Here is a 23,351-nt window from a genome sequence, read left to right as displayed (position 1 = left end):
GAAAGTTAAATTCACTTTTCAAAAATGTGCAACTCTGTATTTGTGTTCTCTAGTAAACATTAAGCGTATGACTCATAAAATTCAAGATTAATCAGCTTTACGAATATCCTTGTAAAATTTGTGGTTGACTATATTACAAGTTTAAAAAATGCTGATAAGCAGATCCACATTTCACATTAAAATAATTAAAATGTGAAACTAATTTTAAGAAATGAATAATTTTATTTAATTTTTATATCAGCTTCAAAAAATAAGAATTAAAGCAAAATCTAATTACTACTTCTTTAGAAAAAATCTTAATTTAGAGCTCAATTTCAATATTTTACATATATGTAAAAATTACTATTACTTATTTTTTGATATGAAATGCATATTCATCTTTATAACTTTGATAAAAGAAATTATATGTTATAGATAAAAGAAAATTATAATTAATTTCTATTTAAGCTGGAAATTTGAGGCTAATTTTTCATAAATTTTCACTTTTGGTTCTTATACATTTTAAACCAACTTCATTCTTTGAGAAATCACTCCAAAGTTTTTTTAAATATCATGCTAGTTCTCAGAAAATTTTTCTGTTTTGTTATATTTTTAAGAATTTCTTTATTTAATAAGTTTATTTTGCATAGAAATTTAAAAAAAAAAAATTCTTTTCAAATATAGTTTATTTTCTTATTTTTTTATTTCACTTTTGCATTTAGTACTACTTTTTAAGTTAATTATCTTTGATTACAACAAATATCTTTATTGCAGATTTGGAATCAATAAATGCACACGTGGAGTTAAAGAAACATCAATTGAAAGAAAGAGCTTTTAAAAAATATGTGTGTGAATTTTGTTCTTATTCTACAAGCATAGTTACACATTTCAAGAATCACACAATGGTTCACAAAGGCATACGTCCCTTTACTTGCCCAATCTGTGGAAAATCTTTCACCCAGAAAGGAAATGCAAAACAACACATGATAACTCATTCTAAACTCAAGAACCAATTATAAGTGTTCTCCTGAATTGAAAAAGGGACAACCTATTAATCCTGTCTTCTTTTTTTAAAGTTTTATATAATAAATCACTTCTTAGCAAAACATCAGAAAAGTTTTTTTTTTTATTCAATTTATTTCAGCTTAAGTAAAAGTTAAATAAAATTGTATATTTCATTTTATAGACTGAAAAGAAAAATCTGTTTTATTGATTATGAGTTATTAAGTATAAGTAAAGTAATCCCTTAGCAGCTTGTTGGCCAAGGGAGTCATGAAGATTAAGGACCACAATTTCGTGACCAACAGCTTAATTGTGGGAATGTTATTAGCATTGCACACAGGCCACTTTGAAATACCTGACAAGCTGGTACCCTTCAATCTGAATCATCATCTTCAAACCACCGCTTGCATTTTAACCTCAGATCTTCACTGCAACAGTTCAGGGCCTGAACCACTGAGCCAGAGTGCAAAAAAATGTTTATGGACCTCTGGAGGGTTCCTCCTCCGCATAGTTGGTATTTCAGAAAACGACCTGGAAGTGCCTTGCTTTTTGAGGCACCTAGAAGCCAGCAGACTTGTTTATCTCGCTTTGCAAGTGGTCACTTGAGGTGTCTCTCGTATGTTCAGGGGCAAAAGACTTTTGGACTTTGCACTAAATGTAGGACTGCTCAGGCTTCGCCCGAGCATATTCTAAACTGTATCGAATTTAAGATCGACGAGGTTTTTTCAAAACCTCCTCTGTTTTTAGACTTCCTGGACATTTTTGGACTTATGGGGTCTAATTAGGATGGACCTCTTGGGGATTAGAAACAACAACCACTGAGCCATGGTGTTTCAATTAAATAGAATATTCTATTTCAATATAAAGTGTATTTAATGCATGTAGAAGAATTGCCACTAATGTGTATTACTTTCTGAGCAAGTGCCTATTTTGAGACATTGTAATCTTTATACTATCATAAAAAGTGTTAAACAGTCATAAAAGCAAAATCATTTATATAAATATTGAGTGATGGCCAAAATAATTTCTTACACGCTCTTCTGTCCCAGATTTGAGTCCTGCCTAAAACTCTCATATGGCTTCTGGCCTTTGCTTACCATATTGTTGAATTAGAATTTATTTTCACAATTTGTGCATGCACGGATGATATTGTAATTATTGCAAGAGTAAAAAATAGACTATCTAATGCAATTAATAGAAGAACTTACAGAAAAACAAATGAAATTGGTCTAAATATTAATGGAATCAAAATGAAATTCATGATTATGTCGAAGGTGGAAGAGAGAGGACAAATATGAAATTTAAAAATTGATAAAATTATTCAGTGCAGAAAGACCTTTACTTATTTTGGTAACGAAATAAACAATAAATTTGAAATTTATGACTGAATAAACAGATACAAAATGGAGATAAGGTAGCGTTTCAAATTAATGAATAACTGAAAAGTAAATTAATTTCGAGAAAATGTAAAATGCAGACATATAAAACAATAATAAGGCCAAAAGTAACATAGAGTTTATCCAACAACAATGAAAATATATTAAACTTTGAGCTTAGAAGAATTTATCAAGCCATTAATGAAAATTAAACATGGATAAAAGGATATAAGCATGAAATCGAAAGTTAATTAAAAGGAAAAGCATGAGATTTATCAAAGCTAAAATTATACAGTGGATAGGACAAGTCAAAAGAAAGAAGAAAAAAAGAAAACAGAATCGTCTAAGAAAATTATTATAGGAAAAGAGGAAGACCAAAGCTAAGATGGCTGGATCAAGTTCGGGAAAATCTGAAAAAAATGAAAATAAAAAATTGGAAGAAGAATTCTGTGAAAAGAGTAATAAGGAATTCTATTGTAGAGAGAGCCAGTGCGGCAGAGTTAGAAAAGAAGACATTATAAATGGTGTATCTTTTTTTTTTCTAAAAAAAAAAAATTATCTGCTTTTACTTAAAATTTGATTTGCTGTGGTACTTGAATTACAAACTGTTCAGTTTTAAATTGTGTAAAAGTTAGAAGTTAATCTTTTGTAAATTTTAAATGGATATGATTAGAAGAGTATGCCATTTTAGCATTTTGATACTACAACTTTGAGTGAAAGAAACATATTCCAGACAAACTTAAGAGACAGTGTGTTTGTTGCCAATTTTTTTTTTTTTTTTTGTGAATTTCAAATTTGCTTTGCATCAAAATACTGCTTATATTTTATTTGATCAGTGTGCAAATTGTTCAGAAATGATTAAAAAAAACAACTTGCTTTTCTAGTTTCACTTATATTAGGAGTTTACATATTTATCTTAAAGTATCTTTATATATATACATAAGAAAATTAATGCTAACAAAACTTGAATTTACTTTTTCCAGAGGCATGAAAAATTTTTAAAATCATTCTCTTTTTTGTTTTTAGTTATCAATGTATGATTTATTAATATTCATGATTATAGCTTTTAAAAATGATGATGAATAAGATTTCAACCTGAAATATATTATAATCAACTTTGTTCTTTTCAGATGCTATTATTTCTGCAATTAAGATTGACAAGAAAATTCTGCATTTATGCCCATTTTGTAAATATTCTTCAATTTATACTACTCACGTTAAAGATCATCTCAAAAGGCATACAGGAGAAAAGCCATTTAAATGTATTCTTTGTAATAAGTGCTTCACTAGAAATTCTAGTTTACAAAGCCATGCTAAATTATGTCAGAAGAAACTGGAGTTCGTTCTTTAAGAAAGATGATGGTGTTAATTGCTCATCAATTTCATATCTATATGAGTACTTTGTAACTCATTATCAGCCACTTATTTTTAATGGAAATGCGCATACTCGATGTGTGGGCAAAGTGACCACTCTCAGGTTTTAATCAGTAAAATTATTAAAATATGTAATAGAAATTTTAATATTATGTTTCAATTCCTGTAATAGTTTTTAAACACTAAAGACACAGCAGTGATTTTGCTGATGCTACTATTAGCGAGAATTGAGAAAAAATGGCGTTTAGGCCAAAGATAATCAAATTTCAAATATGCATAAAAAATATTTACTTTTTATTTTTTTACTGAGTATTACATTAACTTACATTATTGCTTTTCCTTGATTCTGGAGTTTTCTCAGTCTAATTAAAAACTCTTCAAACATAATTAACTTATTTTGAAATTCTTTATTTTGCTTAGCAATAAATAGAATAATTTTGAATCAGAGCTCGCTTTTTGTACTAAAGGACCCAGAAATTTGAAAGTTCTCTGTTCTAAAGTCCTGTAGCTTACAATGTCTTTTCAAATTGTACAAAGTAAGAGAAATAAGCAAATCATATTAAGTGTAAATTTGTATTAAGTGTAAATTGTAATAAACATAAACTAAAATAATGCTCATTAAAAATAAGTAATTTTTCACAAAATAAAGTAAATAATAATTATTTATCAATGTAATATGATTTATCAAAAATCAAAATTGTATTGGGATTTATAAACCTATTTCCTGACCTAAAAATAACAAAAGAAATTCAATATATAAATTGTTTAAAAGCTCTGCCAATGACTAGTTGTCTGTTTTGCACGGCCACGGCAAATAAGAATGATCCTTCCTGTTTTTACAACATTACTGAAAAATGTGTCTTAGGAAAAATTTCATGAATGGTTTAACATTACATTTTAACGACAACCACAAAATCAAATTGCTTAACAAAGAATAATTATTATACTAATTTTTAACTACAATCAACAGTTTGTGCTATTCATATTAAATCAGACATTAGGAAAATAAAAACTAACAAAATGTTTTAAAAAAAATTATAGAAAATTTTGCTTACCAATTCTAAAATTACAGCTAACCCTGAAATCATTCATGCCAACAGTTTTGCTCAGTTTTAGTATGTTATCTGAACAAAAAAGTGGCCATTTTGCCTGACTACCTCCTACCATTTAGTTTTTATGGTAATCTCTTTGATGTTTAAAATTTTTTCAGTAATTAATTAAAAGTTTTTATCTACCACTCATTGAAACAATTGTTCATTTTTTATGTATATTTTATCAACAGAATGGATCATGTTTTTTTTAATGCACATCATTGCGGAGTGTATGCAATGTTTAATAGCATTTGTGATGTACATAGTTTTAATATTTAAAACCGAGTTTACCTATATGTCATCAGGTATGTGCATTGTATACATCTGTAAAATTTTTCTTTTCGTACATTTCAAATTTGTTCATAATAGAGACATAGGTCAATGAAAAAATTTTATTACTATGTCTGAGTTCTTATTGAATTGTTTATTTATGCAGAAACAGCTGTTTTTATTAGTGTTTTAATTTATTATTATTTTTCTATGTTATGAAAGATAACTAATTTTAAAATGGAAAAAATAGCCAAGTAAAGATGTTTGATTTACAAACATTTTATAAGAGCTTTTAATGAATGAAAATTAATATAAATAGTTTAAAATTGCTTATGTTTACTCATTTTTTATTTCTGGTTTTATTAGTGTTTCCCAATTTTTATCATCATATAGGGAATGTATCAAAGATATATAATTTTAAAATCAGACAACTTAAAAAATTTCAGGTCAGACATGTGTTTTACAAATATTTCATAGGTGTTATGATAAGAATTCATTCAATAACATATACTTTATTACATTTATTATATTAATATTCAACAGCTAACATATATTAACATACACCTATTCAAGATTATTACAACTCCATAATGCAAATAAAATTAAAAAAAAAAACTTCAAAGTATAAGATTTAGTCTACATATCAACCCTTTTATTTACTCTTTTTTTAAAAAAACTTTATTTTTAAATTACAAAAAGCAAAAAATCTTTGGTATAATAATTATATAAAATATATCTAGGCTTTAAAAACGCACGCTTAGCAGTTTAAGAAAAAAGTACTTTTTATGGTAATTAAAATTTATTTCTATCGATTGCATTATAACATATATCTCTTTCTGTACTTTGCGAATATAAATCATTTTTTCCCCTGATTTATTGTTTTATGATTTTTAAAGATGATTATGATGTAAAAAAGCAAAAGAAGCTATTTATGCTTTTTACCATTTTACATTAGTACAGTTTAGTTTTTAATTTTTTTAATAAACTTTTCTTTCATTTAATAATTTGCTTAACCTAAATATTTAATTTATTTTCAAACAACATAGCTTTAAAAATAATAATATATATTTTCACATGAGTCCTGTCCTATTGGCTTATGACTTATTAATAAACGATATTTATTACTTGCAATTTATAAATGTCTGTATTTACTTTTATGCCCATTAAAAAAAAATGTACGCATATTTTAAAAGATTGTTATTGTTTTGCAAAAAACTTCTTTTGGTTCAAAGACATATTTGAATGCTTTTTAATAAATTTAATTTTCTTTCAGTTATCTATGGAAGTATGTTCTCTTTTTCTAAACCAAAGAAGGCCAAAAAAGTTCATCTTTGTCCATTTTGTAATTATTCTACTATCTATATTACTTCAATGAAGAACCACCAGAAGAAACATACTGGTGAAAAACCTTTCGAATGTTCGTTCTGTTGTAAACGATTTGCTCTGAAACATCATTTAAACAATCATTATATTTTATGCAGAGCCAAATATATTGCATAAATAAAGTATATTATTGTGTTAATCGTTTATTTTAGTAAACTGAAAAATGAAAGGGAAAAAAGCTATTAAATAATTTATTGAAATCCTTGTGTCAACATTTTCGTAAATGCAACATTTTATGCACAATTTTATTTGTTTTTGTTGTTTTTACCATCCCATCATTTAATAATGTCTAATAAAGAACTATGCAAGAAGGTAGACAAAAACATTTAGCTTTAACATAACAGTTATAATGGTTTGTGTTAATAATTTTTATTATTTTAATTTTGCAGCATAGAAACTGCATTGTTCTGTGTTAAAATTCTTTATTTTATCTTTTCTTAAATTGTATGATGGCGGAAAAAAAAAGGTAATCAATTTTCTTATTGTTGTTGGAAAAGTTAAATATATGCTAACATAATGAATCATTATAAGAGTACTTAATTTGCAAAATTAAATTCTCTTTCTCTTTACATTTTTTTTTTATTTTCTGAAAATTAGCTTTCTCACTGTCCTATATAATTGGTAAACTTTATTTATAAAATATGTTACAATTTGGTTAAAGGAAACATTTTACAATTTAATACTAGTACAAGCTTTTTTTTCTATGGAAAAGATACTCACTCTTATCCCTCTCTTGAAAAATGCTTTTTTTTAATTTCAAATGGCTCTATTTGCCACCCTTTAAAAATATAAAATATTTTTGAAGTTCCCAATTTACAGCAATCCCAATTTACGGATTTTCTTTTCATGACTAGTAATGCATTTTACTTTCCAGAAAAGTATCTAGATATTATTGTCCATTGATTAGGATATTAAGTGGTATTTCACTTATAAAAATTTATTTATCTTCAGTATTCCTTACATTTTTAATTGTTTAATGCTATAAACTGTCCAGTTATTAATAATTTACATGTTTTTGGATTGATACAAATCCTAAATTTGTAGGTTGTAAGTTCAGAAAATTTTAAAGCAATTTAAAACTGTATGTTTCTTAGTTTTTAGATTTTTTAGAATCTAATTTTATTGCAGTTTAGATAAATGAAATGTGATTTGAATGTCGTTAAAAGTTTTCTTTAACATCACTTGCAAAAATAAAGATAATTATCAAAAATCTAAACACTAATAACTGTTAACTATTTAAATATCATTCAAAAATTGTTGATCGCAGAATATTATTGGCTTAATTTTGTGAAAAAAAATTTATGAAGACTCTAAAATACCGTGTGTTTTATATTTTAAATTCCGTATCTGTGATGGGCACTTATATTTTACATGTATCGAAGGGTAGTGCCAAATGGAGTAAACATCCATCATCAATTTATTTGTGAAAATTAAATTAAAAGCATGTTTAGAATTTTCCCTCCTCGTAACTACCTCTTTGACAGTTGAGTTAGAATGGAAGAGGAAGGGCTTCTTAAGGTGCATTGTCATGTACTTATATTATATTCTATTTGGTTTATTTATGGTTTTCATTTACTCAGAAGTTATAGGTAATAATAGTTACAAGAACCTATTATTTAATTATAGATGAAACATGCTTCAGTGTTACTTGTTTTTTAAAGTTTTCTATTGTGAGAAATTAATTTCCAAGATACAATAGTAATGCTTAAAAAAAATTTCAATTTTCAACTAAAAAATAATTAAAGATAAAATTTTCAAAAGAGAAAAGAAGCTAAATTATTTATGCAATTTCTAAAGTTTAGAATTGTTTATTCATATATCTTGATTCAGTATATTTTTACTGTTTCCAAATACTTTTTTTATTAATATTTACTCAAAGTATCATGTCAGAAAATTTTTAACTTTGTAGAAGAGTGTTTTTTTTTCTTCTTCAGACAATATCTTCAGCCACTTTACAGATGCTTACCGTAGCTGACTTTTACGATTTTTGCTAAGGGGTTTTCTCAGTGGTAGTAAAAGTATTAAAGTAAATTAGTACATTTTTAAAATTTGACATACATCCACTGCATAATTTTCAGGTTTCTGATATATTATTTTTTAATTATTTATTTTGTGGTGACTATAATCATTTTAAATCAAATTTTTTTAAACCTAGAATGATGCATTAAAGTATAAAGTTTGTTGCTTTTCGGAAAAATTTTACGTAAAAGTTGGCAAGTATGCTATACCAATCAAACTAAGTGCAGGTTGCATTAGTAAAGAAAAAGGGAATTAACAAAACATTGTGGTTACTTATTATGTTTTATTTTCTACATATTTTTTCCCATTAATATGAATGATATAAAGCTCAAAGCTAATGTTTTCTTTGTGAATAATTTAATATTTATACAAATATCTATCCTAAATAGGCAATAACATTCAAAAGACCGAAATCGATTTATTTAAGTTTTTAATTGAATTAAATGTATGGTTCCAAATTTGGCGAAGTTTATAAATCGTAAAAATTTAAATCCCTATTTCATTAATAAATTTTTTAGAATAGTGGGACCTCTTCGTATTTCACCTTGTAAAAATAGCATTAACCATTGTTCCGAAAATTTGATGTCTTCTGTCTTTAAAAGATTTGTTTTTATTTAATTGTCACTGGTTTAAATTTTCATTAGGTAGGGAAACATCTATGTTTTTAAATAGCATAATGTTTTCCATTAATGTTAAAACTTTTGTTACATACCCATTTATGAAATATTTATCATTGTTTTATTTAAATGTAAATATCATTTTATATATAAAATAAAATTATATAGTATTTTGTCATGTATTTTTATTGTTTTATGCATCATTCTACTATTATCTGCATTTTTTTCTTGTTTATAATATTTCTTATATTATGTGTATATTTTTATATAGGTAAGTCAAAAGTTATCTATTTTATCAAAAAATTATGATGCATTACATTTGTAATATTATAGCAATGGATACAAAAATTTATCATTGTTTTCCATTAGTGGGAACCTTAGAAAAGTAGTCCTTTAACAGAGCAAATAGGATGTTATCTCATTTAAACTTTACCTATATAAATTTGGTTTCTGGTAAAATGTATAACTTCGTAAGTGCGTAAGCCTGAATATTTCTGCTATTCTATTCTAGATCAATTTATTACATATTTTCATAAGGTGTACTCAAAACATGTACTCATGTTATTTGTTTCTTCTTATGCTATTCAAAATACTCCGGTACATTAAAATAATATTTAAAATTTTTTTTGCCTGTTGTTAAATTTCTTTTTTAACACTGAATGATGCAAATATTCAGTTTGACTTTAGCAATAAATAGTATAAATATCTTACGCAAATGAGCTATCCAATAGGATAAATTTAATTTATTCTGAAATTAATGTTATGTCTGAAAAATTTTAAGATTTGTGCAAATTGCTGTATTTATGAATTGCAAATGTGTTCAGCACTTCATATGATTTATATACGTTATACTTTATTTTTTTTCAATATTTAATATGTTATAAACTTTGTAAAAAAAATGTTTATTTCTTTTTCATTCTTTCTTAAATATAATATTAAAGTGTGATATTAACTAATTGTATTTTCTTAATATAAATTGTTTTGTTTTCTAAGTTTTCCAAATTTTAAAAATATCTAACTTGAGATTTCTGTTATTGCTTACTTAACTGTATGCATATAATATCAAGGAAGTGAGCGATAGGTTTGCGAATCAATTGTTTCTGCAGGCAAATTATAATTCATTAACTAATTTTAGATTTTTTTTAAAGATTTTTTCTGTTTAAGAAAATTATTTGTTTTTATCTTTATTATTATTTATTTATTTTTATCCAGCAAAACGAGGTATATTTCTGAAAAATCTTATCTTAAGTTTCTAGTTTAGTTTATGGTTGATGAATGTGTTTCTCTTAAAAATAAATTGACAGCCTTTCCCAAAGGTCATACTTTCAAATCATGCAAATCAAAACTTTATTTATATTCTTTTCTCCTATAAAAACAGACAAGAATATATTCCAAATTTTCTGTATGAATCATGGTCACAGGCTCATTCAGTTATATCGAAATATGATTTTATCAAATAAAATACCTATGTGGCAAACAAATATATATACATATTTTTATTGCTTTATTAAAGATATTATTGGGTTTAAAAGAAGCATTTTTCTTTTTATCAATGATAAAAACAATCACTCATAGGGATTTGTATTAAAACAATTCTTTTTCTTAGCCTCCAATTTATTTCTGGCATATTTAACTTTAAACACATGTTAATAACTAACATTGCAGATAATATAAAAACATTAATTAAAATATATATAAGACAAAAATGAATCAATTAAATCATTACAAAATTAATGGAAAATTTTTTATAATTGTGGAAACAAAACGTTATAGCTGTAAAGCTATCTGATTGTGTATTTATTTAAAAAAATTGCAAATGTATTGTTTAGCAATATAACATTTTCAAAACATTTTATTTTTTCCCTCAGTTGGCTTAAATTGACTTATAGTTAAACTATTGCAGTAATACAGTTTTTTTGATTAGGCTTAACTTTACTTGTCTTAATTTAACCATTTATGCATAAATTTACCTGTCACAGTGTAAAATTAAGCATAAAATGAAATCAATATAAATTTCTGAGGTTTTCTATAAATTTTTTTTCATTTTTTTATTTTTAGTTTCTAGCACTGTTTGTGATTAAACTGAAAATTGTCTCTCATGCTATTTAAAAATTTACACTAATAATCATTCATTTCGATAAAATAATTTTTTTGTTTGTTATTTTCCAATGCAGAAGTGTAACTTATTTTCATAATTTTCTAATAAGTTATAATATATTTTTTAACAGATAGCTAATAATTTTAGAATAAACAAGCTTAATCTTTAAATATTTAAGTTGACATTTCTTTTTAATTATTTTCAGTGGCTTTCTTTGTAGCACCCGATGAGAATTTTAGTAATTACCAACGAAATATTTCTATAAAAGGAGCTGATGGGAAGATCTTAAATAGAAAGATGCACAAGTGTCCATATTGCAACTATTCATCAATGTATACGACTCATCTTAAGTATCACTTAAGTATGCACACTGGATATAGGCCTTATAAGTGCCCTCATTGTAGTCGAGGCTTTATTAGTAAATCTCACATGAAGAAACATATGGTTGCTGTACATAAAAACTTATTTTTCTGATAATTTATGATTTTAAATCAAGCGTGTAAGGTATAAATATTTCAATTTAAAGTGTTTTGTTGATTTAATGTTTAAAATAATCATTGTTTTCTGGCTGAAAAACTATTCCTCCCTTTGTTTAAAACAACACATCTATCAATAAAAATCAAACTTGTATATGTTATAATTTTTATTAATGTTATCACATGATATCATTTGAGTATGCACACTGAATATAGGCTTTATAAGTGCTCTCATTTTATTTTATAACTGTTGTTGAACAGCCGACCCAACTTTTTGATTTTTCTGGCTATTAATGTTCAACTCTGTAGCTTTGTTATATTGAACCCAATCCAGAAAACAAGGCAACTCATGGATCAAGTATTGGGAGAAATTTGCCTTCATGGAGGACTTTGATGGAACCTGCATTTGTGTTGCATGGCGAGGAAAACCTCCCACAGTTAACCTGAGGGCAAGGGGACTCTCACACATGATCTGTCTACCACTGACGATATTTTTTGTCAGACACTGGTGACTGTGAATTAGTGCAGAATTCGTAACGACCAGCCATTGCTGGGATTCAATCCAGATTCACCTCTTTGGAAGGCAAATGCTCTATCCCCGAGTCATCACAGCTTTAAGTGCCCTCGTTGTTGCCGAGGCTTTATTAGTTTCACATAGAGAAACACATGCTTGCCGTTCAAAAAACTTATTTTTGCAATTTTATTTCAAGCTTGTAAGGTATGAATTTTTCAATTAAATGTATTTTGTTGATTTATTGTTTAAAATAATCATTGTTTTCTGGCTGAGAAACTATTCTTCAATTATTTAAAAAATATTATACATATAAATAAATATTATAAATAAAAATCAAACTTATATATGTTTTTATTTATTTATATTTTATTGAGAAATAAAGTTGAAGTTTATAAATACATATCATAAACATTGGGTTTTAGCTTCTCCAGAACGATTCTCTTTGCAGTTCTCACTGTTGCCTGAATAATACCCAAATTTTTTTTTAAAATCCAAATTAGTGAAATTCAGTCATAAAAGTTTTAAAGGCCCTCCAGCTCTTGTACTGAGGTTTCTTTTTGAATATCTTGTGTTGGGCTAGTTTCAGTTGGAAACTAAATGTGAATTGAAAATATCTTTCTTTATAAGTATTGTTATACTTAAAAAAAATTTTCTTGAATGCATGCATCACTATTGATTGATAGCTTGAATTTTGTATTTGTATCAACCTGGCTTCTAGTCATTTTTTTAGCATAAATATATTGTAACTTTTTTTTTTCGTTTTAAGAGAAGTTGACATTTATGTAGTTTGTTTCTTTTCTTGTAAATTAAAACTAATTTTATATGTATTTTTTAAATTATTGACTTATATGCTATTTAAATTTCTATCCAAGAACATGCTAAAGCTTCATTATTTCAGTGTTTTCAGAAATTATTTTTAATTTTTGGTTAATATATTTGGTGAAATATATATTTACTATTTTTATGTTAATGGCATGGCATTGGATCATTTCTGTTAAGTTTGACTCTGACTGTTCTCGCTTATAAAAGTTGATTGATATTGGTTGTTCTAGCTTTAAGTTAAGGATGCCAATTGAGTTAGACATTGCAAGTCAATAATTTCTACAATTTTGTTAATTGTATTGTAATAATACTTAATATATCTTTTTTAGCAATGTTATTGACTTGAAAATATATACTTTAATATATTAATGTTTGACTTGTAATCTAAAATGGAAAATGGCAAGTGTTCCTGTTTCAGCCATTGTGTATAAACAATAAATTCAGAACTTTTTATTGTTTCACAAATCAGTTTCAAGTTATATGTTCATGAAGCTTTTTTTTAGGACGTTGCTATTATTAATTTTAAAAATGAATGTAAATTGAATAAATTTGCTAAAAAATAAAAATTGGTATATTAATATCTATTAGCTTGGTAAAAAAAAAAATTATACAAAAACTATATTTGTCCAAATTAGTCATATACTGCCTAATAGAAACTTTTTAACAAACTAATGATAATCTAATAATTAACCAAATTTACTATGAAACTTTTAAATAGCTTTTGTTTTAGATTAGGAAATTTGAGACAATAATGTCAATAGCCAATTTTAATCAAAATAACTGTTTCTATTGTATCAATCTATACTTTTTCGCTAAATACAAATCTCATCAATACTAAATACAACCCAGTAATTTTATCTACTTAACTTTTTTTTATGTTACAGGTTTAATTTAAAAGACCATTTGATCTCTTAGCGATGTGTACATAATGCTCATGTGCTCTGCGATATAGTGGATTTCAGCTAGCTTAAACCTTTAAACTATACATTCAATCAAATTAAATAACATAGGTGAGATACTGGTACGAAAAAGCTAGAACTAATATTAAGGAGGTTTACTAGAATAAGCTACTATATACAGAGTGATTCTAAAATCATGGGACTAATTAAAGGGGAAATAAGGCACATCATAAGGATTAAGAATTGCGTACGAACCCATGACCACCAGAAATGTCACTGTATGCCTATTACGAACTGTTTCTACATTTGTTTTTGAACAAGTGCTTTTATTTTCTCTAAATTATTTTACTTTCTTGTTGATTTTATATTTTATAATAATTGTCAAAAATTGTATTTAGTATTGGATTTTTAATTGTAATTTACTGATTTGATGCCTAATTTGATAAGTTCGTCAAATCATTAAATTACTATAAAACAACTATTTGCGTGTCAATTTGAATGCAATTTTCGACAATTATTAGATAAAATTAACACTAAATAAATATAGTTTAGATAATAAAAATGCCTGTTCAAAGGTACATGTAAAAAAGTTTATTCTTTTGGCCCTAGCAGCATACAATGACATTTCTGGACATGGGTTCCAATGCAATATATAATCCTTATGATGTGCTTTACTTCCCATCCAAGTTTGTCCCATGATTTTAAAATCACCCTAAATAAAAGAAATTACTATGTTTCCCACAAAATTTTTTGTATAAATAAATTTTTTTAATTTTGTAGTTGAAATTTCGATATTTGAATTATAATCATTTAACAAAAAATTATATTGTGCACCTCACCTCTCAAAAAACTTTAAGTACAAGCACAATTTGAAAACTTTTACTTTGATTTAAATAAAAACGCTTTTACTAGTTTGGGTTGTTTCTTTTACAGTTTTTGAATAAAATGTTTTTAACATTTATAAATTTTAGTATTATAATTTATAATAATAATTATAAATTTATAATATAAATTTTGGTATTATAATTTAGTATTTAATATTATAAATTTTAGATTATGATTAAAAAAATTACAATATTTTATATAGAAAACCACATGAATTATTTTGGGTTCTAATGTGTTAACTCCCATGATTATTCTCAAAAAATTTTTTTTCCATATTCTTTTCATTTATTCCTATTTGTGACAATTTATTTTGCTGAATTTAATTTTTATACTAACTATTTATTAAAAATTAAACTGCTTGAATTTATTTCGTAATTTTAGATTGGAGGAATGTTGTGCACCATGGAAGTTCTATCAAGCAACCTAAACTTTTCCAGTGTTCATTTTGTAGCTACTCTTCCCTGATATCAACTAACTTCAAGGCACATTTAAATACTCATACTGGTCAAAAGCCTTTTGTTTGTGTCATTTGCCATAAAGGTTTTGCCCAAAGAACAACTTTGAAGAGACATTTTACTACCCATAAAATTTAAGTTGTTGCTGATTTACGATCTTCCAAACAAGTTTTAGAAAGGTTTTATTAGTACAGACGTGCAATTTTTTTTTATACACAATTTAATAACTCTGTCACAACTTAATAATTTTTAAATTACAAAAATTTGATTTGTTGAATCCATGCACAAATTGTATGAAAGGAACTGAGGTATCTAATTTATTCTAACTGATATTTTGTTTCTGAATATTTATGACTTTTGAAAAAAATTATATATAAATGAAAAAACTAAAATTTTCTTACGAAATTTTATAAAGATGAATTGGTTCATAATTATTTGCTATTTTTAGAGCATGAAATCAAATCTTGTATAATTGAGACAAGTTATTCAAAAAGTTTGAATTGTTCTCTTTATTAAGTTCATTCAAAATTATTTCAAACCAATTAACAGTTCAATATACACAGTTTAAAAAGATGCTTAACTAAAGGGTAATTCACAAATTTACTTTTTTTAGTGTTTAGTTGCATTCAAAATTAGTGAAACACACACAAAAAAAAATAGTGTTAATATCAAACCAAATTTCAAATTGGCTGAAATCCTGATTAAAGATGATTATGCATTCTATGTATTGTAATTTTTTAAATTTAAATTAACTTTATTAATAACTGACAGAGACATAGAAACAAAGCATGGCAAATGTGTACTTAATAGTAATATTTTAGTCTTGTAATATATTTTATTTAGTCTGTGAACTACCGGCTGAATCTTTTTAGTTTTTATCCCTGTAATGTATTTTAAATTTAACTTATACTGTATTAATCTAAATTTGACCTAAAATGTGTAGTTGACACATTTAAATGTAACACTTGAGAAATTGATTCTGATTATTTTATCCAATAATTTCTATCAAACTTGACAAAAGTTATTGTATCTGTCGTGTTTTTACTGCCACATCTCTTTTATGCATTATTAATTAAAGCGTGTAATTTGTTAATAAAACAACAATTTAGAATAATTTTTCTGTTCCAACATGCTTTAAATCAATATTGTAATATTATTAGATAATTGAAGCATTAAAATATGCAAATGATTACTGAAATCAGGAATAAAAATACATGTTCTGTGTTACTAACTATTTGTACGGATAGTTTTCTTTTTATTTTATATAAAATACAATAAAATTGGTAATTCCAAGACCAACTGAATTGTTGATTTAACGAGTTCAATTATTTGATATTTATACGAGAAAGAGTATTTTTAATCTATTACTGCAACAGATTTTACTAAAGCATTTTTCAAACATGCATTCTTCTAAACTTTTTCTTAGTATTTCAATATAGTCTGAATTTGTCTTTTTATTTCTTAAACTTAACTTATATGATAAAGGTAATGATAGAAAAATCATTTTTTCAATCACCATTTTTATGCAAAAATTGCTTTTCATTCAAATTTAGTAATTAATTTAACGAAATTGAGCTTTTATTCATACTGTACAAAAATAAGTATAAATTTTTTTACAGGTATAAAGTTGCGAAAGGCTAACACATATAGTCATTGGACTTCTAAATCTCCCAAGACCCATCACTGTTCACTGTGTTCTTATTCTACTATTTATTCCACTAACTATAAAGCACATTTAAATACTCATACGGGAGAAAAACCATATAAATGTACAAAGTGTTTCAAAGGATTTGCACAAAAAACAACTTTGGTGAGACACCTGCTTACTCATCAGCATAAAACTAATTTGTTTTAAATGAAATAGTGTTTTTTGTTTGACAACTAAGTAAGTATCAGTGAGTAAAGAAGATTAAAATTGACAATAATGATTAATCACCTAGATTAATTATTTTCGTACAAATTTGTTATTTATCAATATTCTTCATATTATTTTTTCATACATGTTTTTTTTTGTCATCTCAAAACAAATATTCAAGAAAACAAAAGTTGTATCAAGCATACCTTATAATACCTTCAGTTCTTTTTCTGGAATTTTTTTTTTATTGTACATGTTTATAACAATAATGTGTCAATGTTCAAGTTATTACTAAAAAGTTGATTTATATTTTTTACAAAAGTATTGTTTATAAAATTTGCTCTAAGGTCAATGTATAATTTTGGTCAGAATGCATAAGTGTTATTCATTCATTGTATTAACTTAGATATTATCTATTCATGAATTCATTTTAAATGACTGTATTGCTTTTTATGCTAGTTTAAGTTATAAATTTAGTTAATTTCTAATTAAAGTATAACTTATACACATATTGTAGTTAAAATAGTTCTATAAAATTAGATTAAAAACATTAGTGTTATTGAATATAAAATATTAGTTTTAATATTTAAAATAAAAATTAATGTTTTGGTTTTATTTTTAAATATTGATACAATGATGCATAAGTAGTTTGTTGCTAATTACACGTAAAAAATATTTTTATTGATTGATTAAAATAACATTTATTTTATTTATATTAACTACCATTTTCTTCTGTATATGAGTCAACTGAGAATCTTTTTTAGTTGTGAGAATAGTATTTTTATATGGTCTTTTGCAATTATTATTTATCAATGTATTTAATTATAAATTATACTTTATTTCACTTCTTGCAGTGACCTTTATTTGTTAGATCTATTGTTGCATTTAATCAGAAAAATGGAATTATATTTATTTTACTTGTTGCTTAGTTTGCCAAAACGTGTTCAACCTAAAATGAAAAATATTCAAACAAATGCATCTTTTTCCAAATCATTTAGTTGGGTAATTATAATAACTTGAAAAAAGGGTTAATAATAGAAATCAGTTGTAGTGCTATCTTTCTGTTTGCCAATGATATTTTGTTATATTGCATAATACTTTTAAAATAAGTTAAACTAAAACACATCTTGGTTTATCTTGGTTTGGACTGTTCAAGTTGGCCCAGATCTACTAAAGCTTAACTTAGAACCTAAAAAAAATAATTCTCAGTGGTCAACTGAATAAATATTGGCTAATGAATACAGACACTGCAATAAAAGGGTTATATTTATTAAAAAAAGTGCAATTTTTGAGCAATTATATTTATAACAAATAATTAATTTCTTTTCACTCAAATGAATTACAAATTAATAACTAAATACTACGAAAATAATAAAAGGAAACAGCTGAATCTTTCTTCATGTATTGTCTGCCCATTTAAGATAAAATCGTATATTACTAAATAAAACAATGTATATTACTAAATAAACCTTAAATATCAATTGCAGATTTTTTTACATTTAGTGACTTTACTAAGTTAACTTACATTATAGCCAAAACGTAAATACTTGCATTGATTTTAAATCCAAGATCATTTCAATGCTTTCAACGCTCGTGTTTGGGCTGAGATTTCACATGAATGAACAGAACTTGTTGCATATTGTGTTGAACCTTATTCCTGGTTACAAAAATTGAGACCTGCATTGTCATTTCAGTTACTTATTGGAATTAAAAGTTTTCTAGGACTCATATGATCACAAACTAATGGTCACTGCATAATGAATTTATTTTCCCTTTCATGCATAATATATTTGAATTTTTATTCAACGCAAAAACTTTTTTGTAAACTTATAAAACATTTTTTTTATTGAATCTTGTAATATGAATGTGTAGTAATAAATTAACTGGAATAATTTTTATTTCAGTTTTATTAGGTGGTGTGCAATTATATCAGTATCCAAACCTCTTTTCCTCATTTGATGTTAAGTCTCGAAATCGCAATAATATTTTAAGGTGGAGAAGCGGTCCAGCTAAGCGACATCGTTGCAGCTTGTGTCCATATTCGACAAACAACTCGAGTCATCTTCAAATTCATCTAGTTACTCATACGGGTGAACGTCCACATAAGTGTACTAAATGTGGTAAAACATTTTCCCAAAGAAGTAGTTTGCGACGTCATATCATGTGCCACATCGATCTTTCCATTGAAATTTAAAGAATTTACAAATCTGTGTTAATACATTCCCAAATATTAACAATTTTTTTAATTTGTTTATTGATATAAATTAATATGCTTCTTGAAAATAACTAAAAAGCAAACAATTATATTTTCTTATAAAGCAGCTATATTGAGATCTCTTGGATTGGAAATTTTTTAATACATTTTATTTTTTATCAAACAAGAGGTAAAGACTAAAATTGTGTTTCCCCCCTTGGTATGAAAATGCAAAAAATCACTTAGATATAAGTTTTTTCTTTTTTAATTTCCATTATATTTAATTTGTTCTTGCTTTGCTTCTGAAAATTACAGATTTAAAAGTTAATATGTATAAAAAACTTTAAGTAATAAAGCATGGCTTATACTTTCAATACTTTTTTATTAAATTTAAATAGCTAGCAACTAATGTGAATTATTACATGTCATTGCTTTCAAGTTACTACTAATTAGGTCACAAGTATCTTAATTATTTAATGTTATTAGTTTAACAGAATTTTAAAGCAATTAAAATGTTTTACCAAGTATGTGTTTCAAAGTATGGATTTAAACAAAATTTATATTTTTACGTGTAGCCTTTTCATGTTTGAATACTTGTCTTATAATTTTGAAGTGCCGTAGGAATATCAGAAAATGTATCAATTCAACAAATATAAGATGACTATTATACAAAAACATAATCATATTTTAGGACATTAAAAATTTTAAAACTTGTGATAGTTTTTAAAGATTGCATTTTAAAATCTTATAACATTTTACATATCAATAACCATGGATAGATAATATTGTTAAAATATTTAATACCTAAATAAAAAGAAATTGCTGTACAGCTCCGTTTTTGACCTTATACAACAATATTCCGCTATGCTATTTTTGAATATTCACAATATACTTAAATCTAATGCCAACAACAACAAAAAAATCGATCACCAAAGATTCTGTCAAAGTCTGTTGCAAGATTTGCTGCAACAAGCTACTGACTTTTAATCAGATTTGAGCAGGGTTTGAAAAAACCCGGGGATTTTTGAAAAAACCCAACCCGCCTGGGTTTTATTGAAAAAACCCGGGGAAAATTGGGTTTTATTTGAAAAAACCCGGGGAAAATTGGGTTTTTTCATTTAGTGCTCATAAATTTTACTGTGAAAATATTTTTATTTATTAAATAGTGTTGTATAAGTAAACACTAAAATTTCATCTGACTTTTACCTGTAATAAAATTAAACTGGAATAAATATTTAATGGTCTTCAATGTTTTTATAATACGATTAATANTCCCATAGCTTTCCATGAACCTCTTCAATGATTGTAAACATTACATTTTAACATCTAATTTTAATAAAAAATTAAGAGTATTTGTCAGACTTAAATAAAGAAAAATATAAAAGTAAGCTTATGTTTAATTTGAAGTCTATGAGTCATATGTTTAGTTGCTGAGTAAAATTCATTCAAATTTAGTTACCTGGGCTTAAATATGTAAAAATAAAAAACAAAAAGAGTCTGGCTTCTTTCTTATGTGCTTTGTTACTTAAAGTGAAAATTCTATGTATTTTTTTTAAAAATTAATTATAAGAAATTATCTCTTTAAAATTCTTTAATTTGATCTGAGTATTAAATCATTTCTCATAGAAGTTGTATATTATGAGAAAAAAATATTTTTTAAAAATTAGAAAATAATTAAACCTGTTGCTTTAATTAAATTTTTTCTGATAGAAAATTAGTTATAGTTGTAATAAAATACTAATGAATGATAACTGTATTGAAAAATAAACTTAATATTTGTTTAAAAAACATATATATTGTCAACATAAAATTGTGTTATTTTTGTCACAAAATTAAAATGTAATAGCAAGTTAGAACTTGCCATTCATTTTTATTGACTAAGAATAATTTTTTTAACTATTCTAATTGATTATAGCATAACTCAAAAATAAGTATTTGCAAAACTAATAGGTATGTATTATTTAATTTCATTAAAAAACGTAATTTTAATATGTTAAAATTTTATTAGAAATAATATTTAAAGGTACATTTTTGTAAATTCGAGATTAAATCTATCATGTTTTACAAATTTTATGATTAAATTTTATTTTAGGAACTAATCACTCTGTTTTGAAATTTAAAACTTGAATTGAAAGATCCCAGTTTGCTTTGTTACATGCAGATAATTTTATAGCAATATATTCACATAATTGCCAGTGCTGTAAATAAAGCTGAATTTTACATTTAGAAATAATATGCACTTGTACCTCAGGATTTAATATGTTATTCATATATAAATAAAAATTTATTTCATTAAAATTTCTTTGTGTAGAGTCGTATGTTTTAGGAACAAGTTTATATTAATTATTCCGGCCTCAAGTATTACACATTTTATTTTGAATATGTTGTATTCTAATAAAAATAAATAAATTGTTATATGTGATACATTTTATGAAAATTTATTGTTTCATATGTACATATTTAAAAAAAAATTATATGTTCTTTTAATTTATAAATTTTGTTTGTTCTGACTTTAAATGTTCTGCAATTTTTATCTTATCTAAATAGTTGGACCTTTTTTTCTTTTGTTGCACAGCATGTGCTTCCATTTTTCTTTTAGACTTGTGTAGTTTCTTTATAAAAGTATGTATATGTAGGAAAAACATTGTGATGACATATAATGTCATCAATTTAAATGCAGGAACCTAGTATTTGTTAAGGAAATGCTGTTTCAAACAGATATTTGTATTTAAAATAATTTGGTTTTGTGTATCTGCTTCTAAAGCAAAACTTTTTCTCAGGGCAGAATGCATAAAATGTAGTGGAAGTAGAAATTATTTCTATTATATTTATAATCTTTAACCAATAAAGTTTTTTTCAATAATCTGTATTTTTTGATTGAATGGCTTAAAAAAAAACACACAAGGAAAAAAAAAACTAACATGTTATTCCCAGTTCATTTAAAGGGTTTAGTTATAATGATAAACCACATTTTCAGACCTTAAGATGTTTCTGTGTATTGTGCAGTAGTGTCATGAAAATGTATTAAGTACTCATTTTGCAACAATAGTAAGGAACAGTTTAAAGTAGAAATACCACCTTTGAAAATATCAAAATTATGTTACTTTTTTAATATTATTAATTATATTTCAAATATATACAATTAATTTTAAAGTTGTAACTTTTTGACGGTGGGAAAAACCTGTAGTGTGTCTACCACTACAAAAATACGATTTTAATTCACTAATATATAAAACATGTTAACTCGATTCTATGTTGGGGTATCTTTTATTAGATGAATGTTGACATTATCGATATGACTCTCCACACTATCTTTTGGTCAACTAAACTAAAATTTGTATTTTTTGTCTGAATTAAATTACTTCGTTAAAAACATACAGCTCATCATAAAGAAGGTCTTTCTTTCTGAACAAGTTTTTTTTTTATTTTTAAATTATGGTTTTGGAATCCCCATTTACTATAGCATATAAGCGTTGTAGCAGAAAAAAGGTATATCATCCAAAAATCAGAACAATTTATAATTTTTTTATTTATTGTAGATATAGCATTTTTTATTTTTTCAATTTGTGATGTTAGACAGATTTTGAACACACATTAGGGAGACTCGGCAAGTAATGTTTAAAACTAAAAAAGAAAAATTTAAAACAAAAGTCATAAAATGGTTTTAATGAATTGAAATTTAATAGTACGCACTTAATGACAATAAGTTTATAAGAAACCACATTCTTTAAAAATTATAGCACTGGAATTCACTAATCGCACATGACAGCAACTTTAAAATCGGTAAGAGTCTACTACATTTTGCTATTCAATCAACCTCACAAAGGTTTAAATTTAGGGTTAAGCACAACCATTTAAAACCACCTTAGACGTGCAAGGTGTAATCTGATTTTGTCTGGTCAGTAGAATAGTGATAACAGTTGCAATACATATTCACCTCTACAACTGCCCACTATTTACAAGCACCAAGTTTGATCTCGCTTGTAGTTAATATCATTTATAAGATTTTCAAACACATTGCTTGACCACTCTGTATTTAGGT

The 23,351-nt window shown here is 25.4% G+C and overlaps 1 long non-coding RNA gene across 5 annotated transcripts; it reads left to right on the top strand.

Annotated features, from left to right (window-relative positions):
- The first annotated feature begins 485 nt into the window (after positions 1 to 485).
- On the top strand, positions 486 to 20,541 carry LOC122269542 (uncharacterized). Of its 5 annotated transcripts, none has more exons than XR_011637237.1 (4): positions 486 to 6,491; positions 11,415 to 14,031; positions 15,187 to 15,568; positions 16,880 to 20,541. It is a non-coding gene; the product is annotated as an uncharacterized lncRNA (long non-coding RNA). The 5 variants fall into 5 exon arrangements; XR_011637238.1 differs by lacking the exon at positions 486 to 6,491 and having other exon boundaries at positions 10,036 to 14,031; positions 16,880 to 17,145; positions 19,020 to 20,541; XR_011637240.1 differs by lacking the exon at positions 486 to 6,491 and having other exon boundaries at positions 10,034 to 14,031; positions 15,187 to 15,439.
- Positions 20,542 to 23,351: the final 2,810 nt, after the last annotated feature.

This window comes from Parasteatoda tepidariorum, chromosome 7 (assembly GCF_043381705.1).
Source record: "Parasteatoda tepidariorum isolate YZ-2023 chromosome 7, CAS_Ptep_4.0, whole genome shotgun sequence".
Taxonomy (NCBI): Eukaryota; Metazoa; Arthropoda; class Arachnida; order Araneae; family Theridiidae; genus Parasteatoda; species Parasteatoda tepidariorum.
Note: the sequence above shows the minus strand (reverse complement) of the source record. Positions and strands in the feature narration are given on the sequence as shown.